The sequence below is a fragment of the Amphiura filiformis genome, chromosome 6 (genome assembly GCF_039555335.1).
Source record: "Amphiura filiformis chromosome 6, Afil_fr2py, whole genome shotgun sequence".
NCBI classification, from domain to species: Eukaryota; Metazoa; Echinodermata; class Ophiuroidea; order Amphilepidida; family Amphiuridae; genus Amphiura; species Amphiura filiformis.
In genome coordinates this window covers 72905243-72911849 of record NC_092633.1, presented here as the reverse complement: position 1 = coordinate 72911849, position 6607 = coordinate 72905243, and positions in this window count along the sequence as shown.

The following is a 6607-nucleotide window of genomic DNA, read 5'->3' as shown; positions in this document are numbered from 1 at the left end:
GCATGAGCTCATTGGACAACCAAGAATCCGCGCAGTTGCTTTGTACCGTAAGTTTATAACATTTGAAGCAGTGTACATCTGGGGGCTGCAATATATTTGTGTGTAAGACTACCAAATTTGTTTCAAAGGGTCTTCATTGCATGCTGATTGGTGGTGATTTATCTTGCATTGACAATTATTGGTTTCTACTACCTCATATTATATACAAAAGCCAAGTCAGTGAAAAATAATCGGGACAATTTGCTTTGAATAAGGTTAAATCAAATCATATGGATATAAAAACATGTCTGAACATCGTCTAGTCTGTAACAAGATTCACTGTTACCTTGGTTACTGTTTGACATCTCGGAAAATGGCCCAATTGCTGCTTTAAACAGAACTAACATTTGCTTCTTCTGTGACTGCATCTAGCCAGATTTAATACACATATGGGTCTAAATTAAGTTTCTTCTCATAATATTCTCATATTCTATCTTGAAAGAATCTAAAAGAATGCTCCAGGTGCTTCTACAAATAAGGTAAGAAGTCTACCTGCTGCAAAATATAAATCTATATTACTTTATAAATTGATTGTTAAGTGCTCTGACATTGCCAATGTCAATCTGTAAGCGTTATCAAAATATAATAGTGATATAAAGTGGAAAATATATTGGAAATTTGTGGTTGTACACAGCGACAGTTTGCTGGCACTTTCAAAACATGATTGAATGCACCGCAAAGCTCTTAGAAAAACATACACCTTTCACAGCCATTGCAAATCAAATCACAGTTACTTGTAACAAAATGACAATATGGTTATGGCAATCGCCAATTCCTACGTTTATGGCCCTAGTTTTAAAATGATTTCTTTTATCAAATGTATTCTTTACAAAATATCAAAAATGTTACTGGTGAACATGCTGAAAATTACCGTTTAAGTACAATTTATTTTACATGATACAAATGTGAAGTCAATCAGCTTACTATTAAACTATGGACGTTTTTCGGCCCTTGTCCATCTTTTTTTTTTACAAATGTGATTGAAAGTAGCTCATTAGCTATAAGTGTCCGTTCAGACAAACACCTTCAATGGTGATTACAATGGTAAATTACACCCTTATTGGTTCGACTTGAGTGTTTTCAATTACAGAGTATGTCGGCACTCCTTACTCCTTTAGTGATTTTTTTAGATTTTATGATTTGGTGAATTACAGATAGTGCCCTATAGTAGGACGAAATCAGGGTACCAGCATAGAGAAAAACCAGACTAGACAGGTTTATATTGATCATCAGCCATGCTCACTACAAGCCAAGAGAAATCAACTCTGCATAGCTAAAATAGTCAGATGAGTTAGATGAGATCTCAAGCACAGCAGGGAATCGCCGTTGAATTGATCATGGATATAGATCAATATGCAATGATACAGAAAAACTTAGATTTCAAGATGATGTTTTTATTTTCAAATGCTATGTCACATGCTTTCATGTGCTCCAGTGCTCACTCCTTTAAATGTTGCTGTGCCTAATGTAGCAGGCATCTTGGTTCTGGAACACCTGCAACAGGAAATAAATATGTCAATTTTAACCTTATAGTTTTCTTTTGTTTATAGATCGCCTTCAATATAGTGATGTAGGTGTGTATTTTTGCTGGTCACAGTATGGAATTGTACCGCACAGTTAACTGTACAGAGCTTACATTCATACATCCAAAGAGTATTATCTTCACTACCAAACGTGAGGTGTACTAAAGTATAGTGATACTATAGTCTTATTTACAGATAGCAGTTTTTATAATAATATCACAGTCGCCGGATATATCTATATTTTGCTTGAAGATTCAATATAAATCCCGATAATCCTCATTCGAATCTTCATTTCGCCAGTCTCTTTCCTAATTATTTTTGATTGAGTGCCTGGGTAAAATCCCTTGCGGTTGTGATATTTTTTTCACTCAATTTGTTAGAGAAGGGGTAGTTCCCCCACAGTGGAAGCAGGCCATAGTGGTTCCCATTCCTAAGTCCAGTCCGCCAACTTGGAACCAGCTACGGCCTGTTTCCCTGACGGATCACTTTGCTAAGGTCGCTGAGTCTTTTATTATTGAATGGCTTATGACGGACATTGAAGATCAAATCGATCCTAACCAGTTTGGTAATCGTAAAGGGCATTCCACGTCTCACTACCTTGTCAAGTTGATTAATAACATCCTGCTGCATGCTGAAAAAAGCAAGAGTATGTCTAGGATTGTAATAACAGACTTCAGCAAGGCATTCGATCGTGTAGATCACAATGTAGCCATTCCAAAGTTAATCCAAATGGGTGCTAGACCTTCTATTATCCCGTGGATCTGTAGTTTCCTATCTCAACGATCTCAGTGTGTCAAATATCAGAATGCTCTTTCCTCTTGGCTTAAGCTTTCTGGAGGTGTGCCTCAGGGCACTCTGACGGGTCCAGCTACTTTTGTTGGTCAAGCAAATGATGCTGCTCTGACCACGGAAGAAAATAAAATGGTGCTCAAATACGTCGATGATTTGACATTAGTTGAAAATACTTTTGTTAACAAGACATCTACCATTCAAGGAGACTTGGATGATTTTGACGAATGGGCTACCACCAACAAAATGACATTAAATCCTCAAAATGTATGTATATGAATGTTTCTTTCGCTAAGCATCCACCAAATGTTGACCCATTGAGGTTGTCTGGGGAGGTTCTGCAGTCAACGAGTTGTGTCAAGATTCTTGGGGTTCAGATCACGAATGATCTCAAATGGGATGTGCATATATCAAATGTTGTTAAACGTGCCAGTGGGCGCTTATTCATGCTGACCACTCTCAAGCGCTTTGGTTTACCACTAGAAGACTTGAAAACCATATATATTGGGTTCATTAGGCCTCTTGTTGAATACGCCGTTCCAGCTTGGCATCCGGGGCTCACTGAGCATCACCATTCAGCTCTCGAGCGTATACAAAAGAGAGCGTGCAAAATTATGCTGGGATATAATAACTATGTTTCTTACCAGGATGCTTTAGATCAATGCCAGTTACTTCAACTCAGGTCTCGACGTGATCAAATATGCCTTCAATTTTCAAACTCACTTTTGGAGACTCCTGAATTCCGCAGCTGGTTGCCAGGTTTGCGTGGAGAGAATGGAAGAGCATTGCGCAACGCCAACCTCCTCTCCACTCCCAGGGTGCGAACCCAGAGGTATGCCAACAGTACAATCCCTTATATGGTTAAGCTGTGGAATCAGGAAGCTACAAAGGTTTGATTGAAGTTGCTTCGTTTATAGCATCTCTAGGTGGCACTCAGGCTCAGTTTTGTATTTTTTGCTTAATAGTGCATGTATTTAGTAGTTGGTTATTTTTCTTTATTTAAAGTGTTAGAGAGGGGGTTAGAGAGAGTGAGTGAAGGGGTGAGTTGGGACGTGTGTGGGCGAGTGATTGAGGGAGTGATTGAGGGAGTGAGTGAGTGAGTGAGTGAGTGAGTGAGTGAGTGAGTGAGTGAGTGAGTGGTGAGTGAGTGAGTGGTGAGTGAGTGAGTGAGTGAGTGAGTGAGTGAGTGAGTGAGTGAGTGAGTGAGTGGGGGGTGTGAGTGAGTGAGTGAATGGAGGTGTGTGTGGTGGTGTGAGTGGTGGTGAGTGGTGAGGAGTGAGTGAGTGGTGAGAGGTGGTGGTGGTGAGTGGTGTGAGTGGTGAGTGGTGGTGGTGGTGGTGGTGGTGGTGGTGGTGGTGGTGGTGGTGAGTGAGTGAGTGGTGGTGGTGAGTGAGTGAGTGGTGTGAGTGAGTGAGTGAGTGAGTGAGTGAGGCAGACTGTTTTCATTTGTTATATGCTATTGTATTTTTGCTTGTCAAATTGTATTATATATGCTATTTAATTGTTTTTATATTGTGCAATGTATGTAATTCAGCTGTTTGGCTGCGATATGCATTTTAATAAACCTTGAATAATAATATATATGACACGATCTGATCCAATCAGTCCAAAGGAGGTCATTTAGAAAATTGAGTTATCATGACCAACTTGCCCAGCAACCATGTGTATTATTCAGCATACTTGGAGGCCAAGTTAAAAGTTTTTTTCATTCCAATTTCTTATCTTTTGTTTTTATTTGCCCCATATTTTTGTCTGTATCTCAGTCTCACAATTGTTGCCTAAAGCCTGATTGAATCAGACTGCCACATACGTCGGTTTGCCGGAGCTCACTTATTTATTTTGTTGTATTAAAAAAAGCAATTTCCATTTCAACAATGGTCAACCAATTTTGTATTTCTTTGTTTCATTTGTGTTGTACATTCTATGCTTTTTGCACATGACTTATTAATAAATCCACCATACACATGATAATTTACTTACCATTATGTTCTTTTCATTTTATTCTTTGTCATTCCAGTACCAATTAATGCAAAAACGGTTAATAAAGGAGCACCTGAGATAGCGTACAGCCAATATGGAAGGCGGTAATCCAGGAATGTTTCGAGGTGGTTATAACCAGAGAAGATGAGAAAACCCAAGACAACAGGAAGGACCACCAATGAATCACATGCAGCCTGGTGGACAACCTCCAGTACGTATCTATTCAGGGGTTTTATTAAGAGGGGACAAGTTGAAGTGTGAGTGCAAGAACATCTTATCTTAATGTGCATAAACATGCAATAGCTGCTGTTTGCATTATGATTACCAGAAATCAAATCAAGAAAATCAAATCTTACAAATATGCAAAGATAATAAACACAGCCAAAATAAAAAGTCTCCATTAGTTCCATCCCAATTTAATCAGAGTCTGATGAGTTTATCGCAAAATAATTTATATAATAAATTCTATACACTTTCCTTCGAAGGTTGATACCAAATTTGATATTAAAAGTTTAATCATCGTGAGCATAGGAACCGTTGTTTGGAAATTCGTGCAATTTTAAAAATGACATAGGGAATTGTATCACGTAGCGGAGCCGGCAGGTTAAATGTTTACCCATGCATGTCAAAATACAAATCAAATACCCCGCTCTTTCAAATGTGCGCAGGAAAGTGTACAATGATTCCTGTACATGTTGCTTCGGGCCACATAATAAGCTGATATCATGCATTGGCTTTTGCGTGGTCAATTCGTAATTTGTCATTTTTAAAATTGCACGAATTGAACAACGGCTCCTATGTTCACGATGATTAAACTTTCTCTGTGAAAATGTCTTTGTTGATTTATGAGGCTGAAAATGTGCAATAATGTGGAGTCTAGTTATCAAATATATCCACTTTTGAAAAGATGGCTATATTTAAAGTTAATACATGTACCCAAAGACCAAAATCAAACTAGAAGGTAAATGTTTAGGTTATTTGCTTCATTTTCTTTCCATTTATTTTGTAATAAAATGATATAAATATAAACCTTTAAACAAAAGTCTCATATTAACACTAACAGTTAGTTCAAGTGCAGTTGCAACTAATGTATGGCAACCTTTAATACACAAAGCTCTTTTCCTTTGTTCGACAGTTTGAGTATTCATTGTATTTCATTTGTTCAAAGTAATGTGGACAGTGGCCACATTATCTAGGTAATTGGACAAGTCAAGATAATGTTGGACAGGTCAACAAAATGCCTCTTAATGGCAGTTGAGATTGGATTAAGAAATTAATATGAGAGACAACCTGTTGGTGTTTAGTACTACTGTAGCAAACAAAACTTAAAAATATTTAATTTCCACTATGTAACATGGATAAAAAAATAAAAAATAAAAAAAGTCCCTATTTTGATGGGAAATAGAAGTGATGGTGTAGAGGCAGGATGTAGAGGTTGTTGCCACAGTGAATTGCCACAGGAGGGATGGCAGACTAATGGCTTAATTCATATGAAATATTGAAAGGAAACTTAAGACATTTAAGATCATATTTTATTCATAACTAGTATCTATTTAAAGCTTATTTTTCTTTATACATCCCCTGCCAACCCAGGGAGATTACTTGAGTTATATACAAGTACTGTTGTCAACTGGTTGTGAAGTGGTTACTTGAGTCGTCAGTTCTAGAGTTTACTGCAGTAACTTCATTCCAATCATTACTGAAAACCCACCTGATTATAACAGATTAGTTGTAGAGGATTCCAGGGTCGTGCCATGGTCATGATCATTTTATTTCTCATATTTCTCATATTTTTCATACTAGTGTTAGTAGCTTTTGACAGCCCAAAGAAAGGTGCACAGGGCCAATAGCTTCAGAAGTCTCCCACCAAGGGGTTCTCCTGCATCTCCTCACCAACAAGGGGCTCCGCCTCATGGATCTCCAAACTCATTTCATCATCTCTTACCAACCCTAAGAATATATCATAGCACCATCACTGTATAGAACCGAACCACCTCATGAGTGTTCTTGTATCGTCCTACCCCCAAATTATTGTAATAAAATCCACAATCATTGATTTATTTCTTAATATCATAGACGTGGTGACATCCCGCTATCTCTAAGGACCGGTATCTCTAAGGTTCGCTATCTCTAAGGTTCGCTATCACTAACGTGTAAAGTCTATGGAGATCAGAATCCCGCTATCTCTAATAGACAAAAGGGTTCGCTATACCTAAAAAAAGGTCCGCTACTTCTAAGGTTCGATATCACTAATTTAGAATAAGGTTCGCTAGTTC